The following is a 15,401-nucleotide window of genomic DNA, read 5'->3' on the forward strand; positions in this document are numbered from 1 at the left end:
TAAAATGGAAATGGCAATTAAGTTTTGTTATTATATGTAATGATTTCTCTGGCCAACCAGCTTCCATAGATATTACATCTTGTGATGGTTGTTACTCTGACTCTCAAAACATTTGGTCATCAGTATCAACATTAGCATAATTTTTGTTAACATTAGGCAATTCTAATTTGAGTTGCAAAGCTAGTATTACACCACATACCAATAGAGTTATGATGAAAAGTCCTATGGTTACAAAATAAATCAAGCATTAGAAAGTTGTTTTGTGAACCTTCCCAACAAAATCTTATTTTTCCCATTTCCAGGTGTTAGTTTGTATAGGTGTAGCTACATAGGCCAAGATGGACCAAATTCAGGAGATACCACTATTGTTTAGGGCATAACCACGTATTTTGCATGAATTCACAGATGTCAATAGATACTGGAATCCGTAAGAATCACTCACTAGGGGCACCAGGGTGGCTCAGTGGTTAAGCGGCTGCCTTTGGCTCAGGTCATGATCTCAGGGGACTGAGACTGAGCCCCACATCAGGCTCCCTGCTCACTGGGGAGCCTGCTTCTCCCTCTCTCTCTCTGCCTGCTGCCCCCCCGTTTGTGTTCTCTCTCAAATAAATAAATATTTTTTTTTTAAAAAATCACTGGCTAATAAGGCTTATCTTCCTCCATCTGGAAGAATCCTGGTGGTATTTATAATAGTTCCTTTTCCTGATGCTGGATACCGGGGGAGTTCTTGGCCCTGAGACCTCAACCACCAGTAGGTGCCAGGTTCTTGACTTCCCTGCATGAAAGAATTCAAGAACCAGAGTAAAGTATCGCAGAAACAGCTATTGCAAAGCAAAAGAACACACTTGAAGGGAGGGGGAGTGCAGGCACAGGCAGATAGAGGATCTGAATTGTGCAGGATAGATGCGGGGTTCTGCTTTTTATGAAGAGGCATAATTTGGGCAGAGAATATTCATGTGGGGTTCTGGGGATTAAGCAGGGATTTCTGAGAACTCCGCATACCATTGTGCATGCTCTATGCTAGTTATTAATTGCAGGTGCAGTCTGCTTTTTCTGTTGTGGATACTCCATATATAATCAAGATCTGGTAGGAGTCCTCTAGTGCCCGCAATGGAGGGTTCATTCTCAGTCATTTCCAAGCTAAGTGGGTCCGTATGCACATGCAGGCCATGGGCTTGAGCAATGACAGGATGCTTGTGGGCATAAGAAACCAGAGCTAGCTAGAGAGTGGTCACACTCTTTCTTATCCTTCTTCCTTTTCCAGTTAACCAACATTTCCCTATTCTACATGCCTCATTCCCACTAACTGAACAATGCCATAAGACTGGCTGGCCATAAATTTGGGTACCAAGGCAGTAATTAAACATTTATCTAAGTTAAAGGAGTCTTTAATGATTTTCTGTACATTAGGAGAGCTATATAATTTCCATAAATGTAAATTTGGGGTTTCTGCAGTTAATAAAGAATGCCAATAACCCATGGCTACCTCTGATTCCATTTGGATTAGGGTGTCGAGGAGTCTTTGTAGGATTAAAGTACATGCTCTTTCCCATTGTGGGATATGAGCATTTTGGGTCATAATATATGGAGTTTGATTTAGCCGTTTTATTAATGCTCGATTATTGGGCCAAGCAGATTTCCATCCTTTACTTTCTTCCTGAAAAAAAAAAAATCTTAATTTTCCTTTTTGTACAAGTGTTTTTCTCTTTGGCATGTCTTTCTTCATTAAAGGCAAACTTGGCCTGACTGAGCATACCCGGGTCTGATCATACAATACCCTTATTTCTTTGGGGCTTATGTTGATTCATCCACCAGATGTGTTGTTTCCATTGTAAACTAACAGCCTTAGTAATAATTAGGATAAATATTTTGAATCCAAAACTGTGGGTTTCCCCAGATAAGTGTTAAGTGAATAGTAGTAAGAACTAGTGTAAATTAGTCTGAGTATGCCATAAGGCTTCCCATAATCACCTGGGCTGTATGCCAAAGTTAGAGTTATGAGGTGGCTGAATGCAATCATGTTACTCCTAATGTACCATCTTTGATAGATACTCAATGTTTTTTCTTATCTTAGACCATTCCATCCACAAAAATATGGTTCGTGAGTATACTGGATATTTTGGCATCTTAGACAAGCTGCTAAGATTCTTCCATTGTACCTGGAAACCTTCCTTTTTTTTTTTTTTTTTAAATGCTTTTTTTTTTTTTTTAATTTTTTTAAGATTTTATTTATTTATTTGACAGAGATAGAGACAGCCAGTGAGAGAGGGAACACAAGCAGGGGGAGTGGGAGAGGAAGAAGCAGGCTCATAGCGGAAGAGCCTGATGTGGGGCTCGATCCCAGATCGCCGGGATCACGCCCTGAGCCGAAGGCAGACGCTTAACCGCTGTGCCACCCAGGCGCCCCCTGGAAACCTTTCTTAATACATTATCATCAAGGTTTGTAGAGACACAATAGTCAATCTGTTGAGTGTTATATATAACATGGGTTAAATATGAGTTAGGAAATTCTTCTCTTTTTTTTTAAGATTTATTTATTTTAGAGAGAGAGAGAGCACAAAGGTGGGAGGGGGAGAGGGAGAGAGAAACGCAAGCAAATTCACGACCCTGAGATCATGACCAGAGCCAGACGCTCAACTGACTGTGCCACCCAGGTGCCCCATTAAAGGAATACTTTTTGAAAAGTTTTCCCTAATAGAGGCCCTTTAAAAGGAAGGGAAAGAAAGGAAAAGGAAGGGGGAAGGGGAGGGACTTTATGTCCCTTAGCAGCCAATTGCTTTAATAGTGTCCTTTTGGGAGTCTAATTTAGCTTTGTAACACAGAAGCATGTCATCTACACATTGAATTAAGGTAGGACCATTAGGGAATTCAACATCAGCTAGATCAGCCCTGAGACTATGAGAAAAGAAAGTAGGACTCTCAGCATAACCTTGAGGTATGACTGTCCATGTATGTGGTCAGCCTTCCCATGTAAAAGCAAAAAAGATACTGACTACCTTCGTCTACAGGAAATCGTGTAGAAGGCGCTACACACTGAAAAGTAATGCATATTGGCTGGCACTGAGGAGAGCAAAGTATGTGGATTTGGAACCACCGGATGTTGAGGCACCACAATATTATTTATAGCTGTCAGGTCTTGAATGACTCTCCAACCTATTCCAACTGGCCTTTTTACTGGTAAAATAGGTGTGTTACAAGGGCTAGTACAAGGAATTATGAGCCCCTTTTCTAGGTATACTGGATAATTGGTCCTATTCCACTTAATGCTTCTGATTTCAGTGGATACTGTTGAATATTAGGTAATGATTTAATGTTATCAACTGTGACCTTAAAACGAGTTGATTTACTTTTCTCAATATCAGAAGGAGAGGACTATAATTCTTTCAGGATTTGTAATAATAAATGGTTATCTTCCTGTTGGTTTGTTTGGACTACTTGTTTTATAATCACTAGGTTTTCAGACCAAATTGTGGTCTTCATGTATATCTTCTAAACCCAAAAACATTTTGCCTTTTTAGAGAAAAGGTGATATGAGCATTATATGTTTCTAAAAGATCTTACCCTTTAAGATGAATTGGAGCAAAACTGGTCAGCAAAAAGACACAATTTCCTGTAATATTTCCTAACTGTAAAATCATTGATTCTCTTTTAAATACTCAAACTGGCAGATGTGAAACCACCACAATTTTTTTTTTAATCTCTACACCCAGAGTAGGGCTCAAACTCACAACCAGGAGGTCAAGAGTCATAAGCTGTACCAACTAAGCCAGCCAGGTGCCCCTGAAACCCCTACCAAATTAATTTTGTAAAAATGAATTTTTACTCCAAGGGAGAGAGCAATGGAAAAAGGTAAGCTGGGAACAGATAATATAGCCCCAAGATGTAGTAGGGCTTTTGAAGTTTTCCCTCCAACAGTGATGTCAACTTCTAAAGTTATCAGTGAGGAGGAAGGAGATGTCCTCATTTCCCTTGGAGCATCCTTATTCTTTATTATTATTATTATTATTATTATTATTATTATTATGCTGTTTGATGTCCCACTTAAATTTGTGACAGTCTAATTTGAAATGTCCAGGTTATTTTACAATAATAGACAGTCATTTTGCTTTTGAGTGAGTTTTTGGAAAGGCATTTTTGTGGGACCATTCAGCTGTCTTAATTGTAAATTCATAACTTTAGCTGCTTTTTCCTTTTCTTTCTTTCGCAAAGCCTTAGAAAGTTGATCCATGAGGGAAACAAGGGCATTAGTAGGTAATGTTGACCATCCTAAGTCATATTGCTCTACTAGTAAAGCCAGCTCTTAACCCAGACCTTCTAGAAAGGCTGAATGTGAGAGTGAATCACTTGGATGATTCTGAAAATTCTCAGGAGTCATTCCAGAATATTGTTCAAATGTTTTTTCGAAGTTGAAAATAGAGCTGCCCTATGACCCAATTCACTCCTGGGTATTTACCCCAAAGATACAAATGTAGTGATCTGAAGGGGCACCTGCACCCCAATGTTTATAGCAGCAATGTCCATAATAGCCAAACTATGGAAAAGCCCAGATGTCCATCAACAGATGAATGGATAAAGAAGATGTGGTGTATACATACAGTGGAATATTACGCAGCCATCAAAAAAAGAAATCTTGCCATTCACAATGACATGGCTGGAACTAGAGGGTATTATGCTAATCTCTTTAAAATGCATGCCTTTCAAGACCAGATAGGCCTTTATTTTATTTTATTGTTTTTATTTTATTTTATTTTATTTTATTTATCAGATTGAGAGCACAAGCAGGGAGAGCTGCAGGCAGAGGGAGAGGCAGGCTCCCCCCTGAGCAGGGAACCCAATGTGGGACTTGATCCCAGGACCCTGGGATCATGACCCGAGCTGAAGGCAGACGCTTAACCAACTGAGCCACCCAGGCGTCCCTAAATAGTGCTTTCCACCCACTCTTCTCCAGCTTTAGGACCCAGAAATGTCTTTCTCAAGAACCCAGAAGCCATACCTTCAAAATGAAAACATCAAGGAAGACAGCTCCTTAGGGACTATTAGTTTCTGATAATCCCCTACCCTGGGAGAGTGGAAGCCTCCTCTTAGTGGACACCTTGCTCCAACTTACAAAACCACCTCCTGTTATTAGGATGAGGTTTGTTTTCCTCAATTCCTTTCCCAATAAGCTAACACAGAAAGTCGCCTCAATTGTCAAGGTAGAAGAAACTCTGCACGGCAAATAGTGCCGTCAAGTTGTCTTTCTTGAGGACTATTGTTTACCATAAAAACATGTATGTAACGGGTTGTGTCTGTTTGGCTATATGGGGAAGTGAGGTATTTTTTTAGTCTTTGCAGTTTCATAGTAAATGGCATGTGATGCATGTCTCATCTGGTTTAATATGCTTATTCGCTAATAGTGTTTTCTGTCTCTACTCTTTCTGTGGAGAGGATCTGTGGGTGGGAGAAGGTTCTGCTTTATATCCCCAAAAGTCACCATCACACATGTCTACAGTGACGAACCCCATCACCCACCTCATCGCTATCTAGTGAGCAGATTATGGGCGAGGGTGATCAGTTGGATGGTGTCCAACTGACTCCATAAGCCGTGATAAGCACACTCCATCGACCACACCTAGAACATACCAAATTGTAATGAACAAATGACCCAGCAACATCAACAGATAAATAAGAATTCAAAAAGGTAAGCAGAACTTGCATGCTAAGAGACTTATGAGACACAGCTACTGAAAGCTGTAAGGATGTATTTTAGATTCTGATTGCAATTAATCTGACTTAAACACATTTTAGGAGCACCTGGGTGGCTCAGATGGTTAAGTGTCTGCCTTCGGCCTAGGTCATGATTCCAGGGTCCTAGGATCGAGCCCCACATTGGACTCCCTGGTCGGCGGGGAGCCTGCTTCTCCCTCTCCTTCTACTGCTCCCACTGCTTGTTCTCTCTCTGTCGAATGAATAAAATCTTTAAAAAACAAAAAGAAAAAACAAACACATTTTGAGACAACCGAACATCGACAAAATATTTATATTTTGGTAACTATTGGGTTATAAAGGAGACCTAACATTTCTAAAATGCGTTCTGAAGAGATTATGCATTAAATGATAACAATGTCTGGAAATATATGTAAACTAACCCACTTGTGTACACAGGGATAGATAAAACAAGAACAGCCATGAAGTGATAAATAATGGTGGAAAACTGGAGAAGGGTTCATCTGGCTTCATAACATTTGTCTTTTCCTGTGTGTGTGTGTGTGTGTGTGTGTGTGTGTGTTTTAATGTACACTGTACACCCAACTTGTGGCTTGAACTCATAGCCAAACCGAGATCAAGATTGCATGCTCTGAGCCTGCCAGGTGCCCTTGCATATATTTGAAAGTAGCCATAACAAAAGATAGACTATGTCATTGTATCAGTAATTTTCTATGTTGAGAAGGATGAATTTTAAAAGGCAGGAGGAAACTTTTGGTTTCAGGGTGTAAGCATGAATCCAAAGATAAAAATATACATTTTAATTACATGCAGTTTAAGTCAATATACCTACCCTGTTTTAAAATCAAATATAAAAACTTCTGACTTCCTAATCATTACACTACTTTTTATTATTTGTATGTTCTTGTGTTAATTGCAGCTATTCTATCATATGGTAGACATAGAATACAACTGTGCTACTGGCACCTCTCCCCAATTCCATTTTCCCAACTGCCCTTTCCACTGACAGTTTTAAATTGGTCATGCTGGTAGTATTTACACCAGGAAAACTGAAAAAGCAAACACTACAAATCACGGCTTGATTTATTGTATTGAATATCTATACCTAAGAAAGTGATGGAGAACATATTAGTAATGCAGATAAAACTTAAAAGTACATGCTATATGCGGTCACTGTGTTGTGTACAGCACAAAGAACATTTTGGAAATATTCTCCTGCTATTCAAAAATGATAATGGCTGACAGCAAACAAGTCACATCACTGAAGAATGAAATTTTTAACATAAATTTTGTTGTTTCACTCTCTTATTTGTTAAACAGAAAGAGAAATAGCCAAAATTCCTTTAAAACATAAACAAGAGATGGGAATGCCTGGCAGGCTGGTGGAGCATGTGACTCTTGATCTTGGGGTTGTGAGTTCAAGCCCCATGTTGGGGGCAGAGATTACACAAAACAGCAAAACAAAACAAAAGCAAAAGGTATGAATAGATGTTTTACCAAAGAAGACATAGAGGTGGCAAATAAATGGGAAAAAAAAAATGCTCACCATGGTGAAATAGCAGAGAAATGCAACTAAAATCACAGTGAGATACCGCTACACGTTTATTCAAAAGGGTTAAAATTTTAGAAGACTAACCATACCCACTATTGGTTAGGATATGGAAAAACTTCAACTCATACACTGCTGGTAGGAATACATAAGGGAAAAACCATTATAGATCACAGTTTGAGGTTTCTTAAAAAGTTATACATTCATCTACCCTGTGATTCAGGTATTGGAACCCAAGATATTAACACAACCTAAATAACATGCATATGAAAAACTGCATTAAAATCTATGTAGCAGTATTATTTGCAACAGCCAAAAACTGGAAACAACTCAAATATCCATAAGCAGATTAACAAATAAACACTTAATGGTATATCCACAGAACACTATCTTTTTCAGCAATATAAAAAGCATGAACTACTCATATAAGCAACAATAATGAATCTAAAAATGAATATACTGCATGAGGGTACCCACAGGAAAAACAGTAAACACTTTATGACTTCAATGATATAAATTCTTAGAAAAAAATTAACTCTACTGTAAAGGAAGCTAAATCAATAGCTAACTGGAGAGCAGAAGAAAAGAGATTATAAAAGGGCATGAAGTAAATATGGGGGTGATGAATAGGTTCATTATCACGATCGTAATAAAGGTTTCAGTAGTCTATACTAATATCAAAGCTTACGAAGTTTTACGATTTAAATATATACAGTTTATTGCCCATCATTTGTACTTTCTTAAAGCTTTAAATCGTGATTCCCAATAAAAATCTGGAATTTCTTCTGTTTTTGGAAAAATCAAGCTTGGCAACATGTATTGACTCCATTTGTCTCTGCACACCCCGGAAGGGGCACCTTGCCTCAGCAGTAACAAATACTGGTGAGCAATGAAGGCCATTTCCACCAGATTCAACAGGAATGCAGGCTGGTCACAAAGGCCACAGAGCTAAACTAAAAGATTTCCCTCCTCCTCATGCTCATCATCTACTTGTACTGCAGTGGTCTTTAGGTGAAAAGCCCAGAGAGGCTACAGAAATCCACAAAACCTTTAGATTATTTTCTCTGACAAGCCTCAGACACACAAGATGTACAGTTCTGGAGGTCCTGAGAATTTGTGTGCCTGCTCATCCTTCATAGCCACAGTGACTAAACATTGTGGACACCCTTAAATAAAGAGTGCATTTCAACCAATTTGTTGCAGTCTCTCCCTCTACTTCACAGAAATCCAGTGTTTCTGTAACAAGTATGAGTGCCCCTATAATCTTAAAACCAGTGACACTACCCTAAGGAATTCAGGACATCAGGGCCTGTGGCTCCACTGCTGGACTTGGGAACAGATATCCCTCACCAGTGCTGAGCAAGATGCAATACCCCCGTGAACAAGAGAACAAGATCATGTTGCTCTAGAAGCACGAAAGATTGTCATAGCAACTGTTCCCACCACAGGATGACCTCTGACTCAGAGTATGCTAGACAAATTCAAACAGGATCCAATATTACAATAGACTTCCCATGGTTTGCATTAGCAATGGCAGCCCCAAATCATTCTGACAGTCTAGCTACATACCTTGCCTCAGACTTAGTCACTCAGAAACAAGTGTGGATCTCAGACATTCAAGGTCCTATTCCACTTCTGCTGCACTTGCTGTGCCCTCAGCAAATACAACTTTCCTCTATCCATCCAATCCCCGTTCCAAGCCAGCCCCACTGACCAACCCCCTCAGGCCTAGTGATTCCCACTGATGACCACATTTGCTCCTCACCGTATACCAGGCTGAATGAAAACAGACCAGGCTCCACCAGAATCATAACAAAATCTTGGTGAGTCCATAAAGTCCAAATAAGCACCTGTTCCAGACTGAGTATAATTTGCCTCGGTTACCCCTTGCCTCTGCCTCCATCTCATGTCCACTTTTCCCTTGGAAGCCTTCACCACCTGCCAGACTATCCTGTCTGATAGACTCTGCCTTCATGGTCACTTATCTCCCTTACCTGTAGATATGAAACCCAACACCATCACCCTGGTACCCAAGCAAAAGACCCAGTTCTTAGCTCCCCCCTCTCCTTCCTTACCTCCTAATAGCATTGTCACCATAACCTGAAGTTTGCCTCTCTTAAATGTGACCACAGCTCACTCACCTTGGTCTTCAAAATATCTACCTCATTTTAGATGTATCCAATCTGAATTCCTTCCCAGATTTCTCAACCTGTGTGTCCAGTTGCCCATTTTAGGGCTCCATTTTGTGGTCTCTGACATATCTTAGACTCTTAACATGGTCAAAACAAACCTCCTTATATCCCCAGGAAATATTATACCCATTACCAAGTAGCTCATCTCAAATGATGCAACTTTCATCCCCACAGTTGCTAAGACCAAACACCCTAGGGTCATCACTGATTATTCTGTTTCATTCCCTCACCCTCCACATTAGAAAATCTACTTACCCTTTAAAACAGGCAGCCACATTCCAACCACAACTCATAAGTCACAACTCTGTCCATGAACTCTCACCTAGCCTATGATAGTAGCTTCACCCTGATCTTCCTTCCCCCTCTCTCAAGTCGACTGTTGACTCTGCACCCAGATGGAGTCAGTTAAGATCTTGATATCACTTCCCCATTCTGATCAGTTTTACCTCTAAGCATACGCACATCCTGGTAGCAGCTCCTAGATTCACTTACCACACCTGTTCACATCAGGTCCCAGTAATGGGAATACCCCTATATACTGCCTGCAATAGACTTAGGACCCTGGGCTTGGGACTTCTCCAGTGTCCCCAGACTCGAGGACTGGAGGAATAGCACTAAGCGTCCCACAACACCACAATCCAGAAAACATGGGGTGGGGGCCTAGGACCATCTGTGTGGGTTCCATAAGAGCTTCTGCACTCATGGGAACATGTGCAAAGAGGCAGGTCTTAGAGAAATGATCCATGCCTCTCTGTTGCCTTTCCTAGCCCCGGTGCCAGGTGACCTAAGGCTAGCTGTCTCACTCCTGGGCCTCAGTGCTCAGTATCTCCTCTTACCAGCAGTGACCTCAGTGAACTCATCACCCTCTTCCAATCTGCTCTTCCTTTGAACTCCTTGGGGGAGTTTCGAAACCCTAATGGAGATCGTGTCCCTCTTTGGGCCAAAACTCTCCTTGGAGTCTAGAGTCCTCACCTGAAGGTACCACACCTCACCTTGGCTAACCAGTCTGGGCGTGACTCCACCTCACGCTCTCTGAGGGCAGAATCCTCCCGTCTCAGGCCCCCTCCAGCCTCTGCCCCAGCCGGCCCCTCAGCCCGGAGCCCGCTCCCGCAGCCAGCACGCCGGCGCTCACACACGGGCCCCCGCCCGCCGGCGCCTCCCTGTCCCGGACACAAGGGCCTAGGGCCCAGGGACGCGAGCAGGCGTTCCGCGCTCGGGCCTCTCGGGTCTGGGTGCGGGGACTTCGGGGAGGGCGAGGGGACGAACGTTTACCTTGTCGGTGGGCCAGCAGCGCGACCAGGAGCGGACACCCGGACTCAAGTGTGTGCGACGAGGATAGTGCGTCCCCTCGTGCCTTCTCCGTTAGTCACCTCAGTCCCCAGCCGGCGCTCCGCAGGACATCACCACAGAAACCCCCTCCCACAGCAGTCAAAAAGACCGCCGAGAGGAGAACACAGGAAGTCCCGCCCCTACGAGTCATGCCTCCCACGGAACCGCCTATTTCCTGAGATTTCACTGGGCACCGTCGCTGCCGCTCCGCGCTGAGCATTCTGGGTAATCTAGTTCCTTGGATACACAGGCGCCCGAGCAGGTTGGTTCCTAACCGAATTCTGATCCGTTGGAGGAAGTCACCAGGAACTTGGAGAGGCTGACTACTGGTTAAAGAGCAGAGGAGAAGCTTTGCACCTTACCAAACGGGCTATACCGGATTTCTGTGGAGTACTGTTTACAACTAATCAGCCAAGTGTTTGGAGACAGGATTTATGATTCCCAGAAGCTCAGCATGTTCTAATGGCTAAAAATATTGCTAGATGCTCTAAAAGGTTACAAATCCAAATGTATATATAATTCCATAGAGCCATTCAGACACAAAATGCGTTCACTGGAATCTGAATCTAACGTTAAAGTAATCCAGCTGCACCCAAAATGACGTCACTCATGCTAAGCCCCATGTCCGCAAACCAAAATATAACTAAATTTCTATGTTTACCTTTACCAGACACTTAGGTCAACCAATTAGCACTTGCCTGTCCTGCACATTACCTGACCCCACTCCAAGACTTTTCTTTGCTCCATTTAAGGAAAGTAACCTTGCCTTAAACAATCAGTCTGGAAATGGGATTTGGAGCAAAAGGTCAAGAAAGAACTCTTGAACACCTTCAGTGCAAAAAGACGGTTTTATTAAAGCACAGGGGCAGGACCAGTGGGCAGAAGGAGCTGCACTGGGGTTGTGAGGGGTGGGCGATTATATACTTTCAAACTGGGAGGGGGTTATGGATAGCACAAACCTCCAAGGTATTTTGGAAACAAGGTTTCCAGGACCCTGAGGGGGCTAGCCATTGTTAGGAAAAGGTCACTTATTACTGTTTAAAAACTTAGTCATAAGACCCTTCAGATGTCTATCAGTGGGCCATATGCTTGGAGTATGATTGCTAACATACATCTTGGGGGTGGGGGTAAAGATAAAGAAAGTTTCCAAAGGAATTCCTGTATGTTTAAAGCAGACTCACAGGATCTGAAGGAGTCAAGATAAGATGGCCTTTTGGTCTTAGCAAAGTGTCAACATCAAGGCAGCTGAGCTCCCAGAGGATGGCCACTTTGCCTGTTTCAAGGAACTTGTCAGTGGGCTGTTAAGTAGTAAGGACATTTTTCTTCTGCCTTTGTTTCCCACATCAATCAGCAAATGCCTAGTATGACTTCTCTGTTCCTGCTCTCTTCTCAGAGTATACAAATAAGCGTATACAAATCGTTCATTTTGTACAGCTCTCAGGGCTCTTTACTATCTGCTAGATTGGATGCTCCCCAATTCATAAATTGCCAAGCAAAGGCAGTAAGATTTTGAAAAAATTTACTCAGTTGAATTTTGTTTAACGGTAATGAACAGTACCCACTGCAGCTCAACTACGTCGCTCTGAAGCTTTAGAATCATTTTTGTCGGTCACCTTTGTGTATATTTGGTCAGGAACAAGAGAAAAAATAATCCTGATAGTGCCAGGACAAGAAAGATAGAGGAGGGATGCTGGGCCACCCTGAAGTAGAAGTACAAAAATGGACCTCTGTAGTTCCCACAGAAAACGTCTCTCCTGCCTTTGGAGTTAATCGTGTACAATTCATTGAACAACACTTCCATGTGTTGAAAACCCTCACTTTATTATTATTTTTTTAAGTAAACTCTACTCCCCCAATATGGGGCTCAAACACATGACCTCAAGATCAAGAGTTGCATACTCTACTGACTGAGCCAGCTAGGCACCCCTCTTTCCCTTTATATTCTGACATATATTCAATTCCTTTAGGAATCTGATATCAATGTCAAAAAGAGAACCAAAAAACCATGATGTTTGGTACAGAGCAATGGCTGCAGTTTTCAAACGTGGAACACATACATAAAGGTTGCTCCGAACACTGAGACACTGGGAATATCTTAAATCCGTGATTTCATCTCTTTGCTGGGAAATTATTATTTTTTTTGTGATTGCAGGGACTGACATCCATGGTAATTGATATTAACTCAGAAGTTGTAAAATGCAAATCACAAAGAACTAAAGATTTAGTAGTGATTCAAAAGTGGTGGCACAAATAGCTTGATGAAACATCATGGGTGGTGAAAAAAGGTAAGACCTCAGAGAAGTCTTAGCAAAAATGTCTGAGAACAGAAACTTAGCACAGGACTAAAATGGTCATTCTGAAGGTTTCATCTCCAAAGTGTGAATCTTTTTCATTCTTGAGAACGTTAAGCAATACCAGCATGTCGGGAGAGCTCAGGAGAACATTTAGAGCAGACAGAATTATCAAGAAATAAACAGAAGCTGAGGTCTGGATGATAATGATGCGTCAGTGTAGGTTTATTAACTGTAACAATGTAGCATTCTTGTGGTGGATATGGATAATGGGGGAGACAAGAATGTGCAGGTGAAGGGGTGTAGCAAAAAAATCTCAATTTCTGCTCAATTTTGTGTGAACCTAAACTGTTCCAAAAAAGAAAGTCTGTTTAAAAAATGCAGAGGAATTTAAACATACATCTATTTTTTTAATAAATAAGACAGGAAATAGTTATTGACATATTTTCATATAAGAGCAGACATGATCATGGTGACACTACAATTATTTGAATTAATGTTATGTTATTGCTTTGACATTTCAACAAATGTAAACATTTCATCTAATTAAAAATAGTATTTAATCAACAACATTAAAACAAAAGTAATATTTTTTAATACTCTGAGTACTTGGAAAGTTAGTGACATTTCCACACCGAGAGAGAGACTCATTAGATTTAAAAATATAAACAACTGACTCTACATCACTAGTGGATTATATCTAAAGAAAAAAAAAAGAAAGAAAATATTCAAACTGTTTTCTATGATCACATTATTAGTAAACAAATGGCACTGCTATTTTCAAATGTCAATGCTATTGAGAACCAAAGTTTTCATCCCAAGAGAAAAAATGCAAATATAAGATCAAATAATTAAGAGCATGTAATTCTAAATCCATTTAGAAAAATCATGGTTACAGGGGTGCCTGGGCGGCACAGCGGTTGGGCGTCTGCCTTTGGCTCAGGGCGTGATCCCGGCGTTATGGGATCGAGCCCCACATCAGGCTCCTCTGCTATGAGCCTGCTTCTTCCTCTCCCACTCCCCCTGCTTGTGTTCCCTCTCTCGCTGGCTGTCTCTATCTGTGTTAAATAAATAAATAAAAAATCTTAAAAAAAAAAATTATATGGGGAGCACCTGGGTGGCTCAGTCCGCTGAGTGTCTGACTCTTGGTTTTGGCTGTGGTTGTGATCTCAAGGTCATGCGATTGGGCCTCCCTGTTGGGCTCTGCGCTCAGCTCTGAGTCTGCTTAAGAGTCTCTCTCTCCCTCTCCGTCTGCCCCTCCCCCCATGTGCACGCTTTCTCTCTAAAATAGGTAAGTATATAATCTTTTTAAAAATCATATGGCAAATGATCATATACAAAGATAATCTAAATAAATCTGTAGTAATTTCTCTGAAAGAGCAGTAAAAAGCACTGTGATATTGTTATAGGGGCATAGAATTTAGGTAAAAAGTGTAACAGAACAGAATATAGAGCTCATTTAAAGGGTCATGTGTATATTTCGATCCTTGATTATGGGGGACGTGGCACCAGATAGCAATAGGAATGTAAGCTTTCAAATATATTCTGAAGCAATGAAGTATACAAATGGTAAAATATGGGATGCCTGGGGGGCTCAGTCAGTTGAGCATCTGCCTTCGGCTCAGGTCATGATCTCCGGGTCCCAGGATCAAGCCCCACATCAGGCTCCTGGCTTGGCAGGAAGTCCGCTTCTCCCTCTCCCCCTCCCCCCCCCACCACCACTGATGCTTGCACATGCCCTCTCTCTCTGAAATAAATAAAATCTTTTAAAAGAATTTTTTAAAAAAGCAATTGCTATAGACTCTTTGTGACTCCCCCATCTTCCACACTGAAGCCCTAATCCCCAAAGTGATGGCATTTGGAGGTGAGGCCTTGGGGAAATAATCAGGCCATGAGGGTGGAACCCTCATGAATGGGACCAGTGCCCTTATAATCAGAAACAGGAGACAGCTTGTTTCTTCTCTCCCTCTCTCTCCACCATGTGAGGAAACCAGGAATAGGGCCTGCAGGAGACCTCAACCATGCTAGCACCTTGATCTTGGACTTCTAGCTTCTAGGACAGTGGGAAACAAATATTTGTTGTTTAAGCCACCTCGTCAATAGCATTTTTTTTTTTTTTAGGGCAGCCTGAGCTGACTAAGATAGCAGTCTTTCTCCCTAACAGGATTTTATCTCAGAGGGGCTGGGTGTATGTCTTGCCCAAGGATACGAAGTTGCAGTGAGGGACACTGAAGGCCCATGCAGGATCTGGGGGCTGTGAGTCCATGCAGCGCACTGGCCAGCTCTGCCCTGCTGTTGCCTGGGCCACCCATCCCACACATAACTATTTCCTGG

The sequence above is a fragment of the Ursus americanus genome, chromosome 21, assembly GCF_024610735.1.
Source record: "Ursus americanus isolate L20-20 chromosome 21, mUrsAme1.1.p, whole genome shotgun sequence".
NCBI classification, from domain to species: Eukaryota; Metazoa; Chordata; class Mammalia; order Carnivora; family Ursidae; genus Ursus; species Ursus americanus.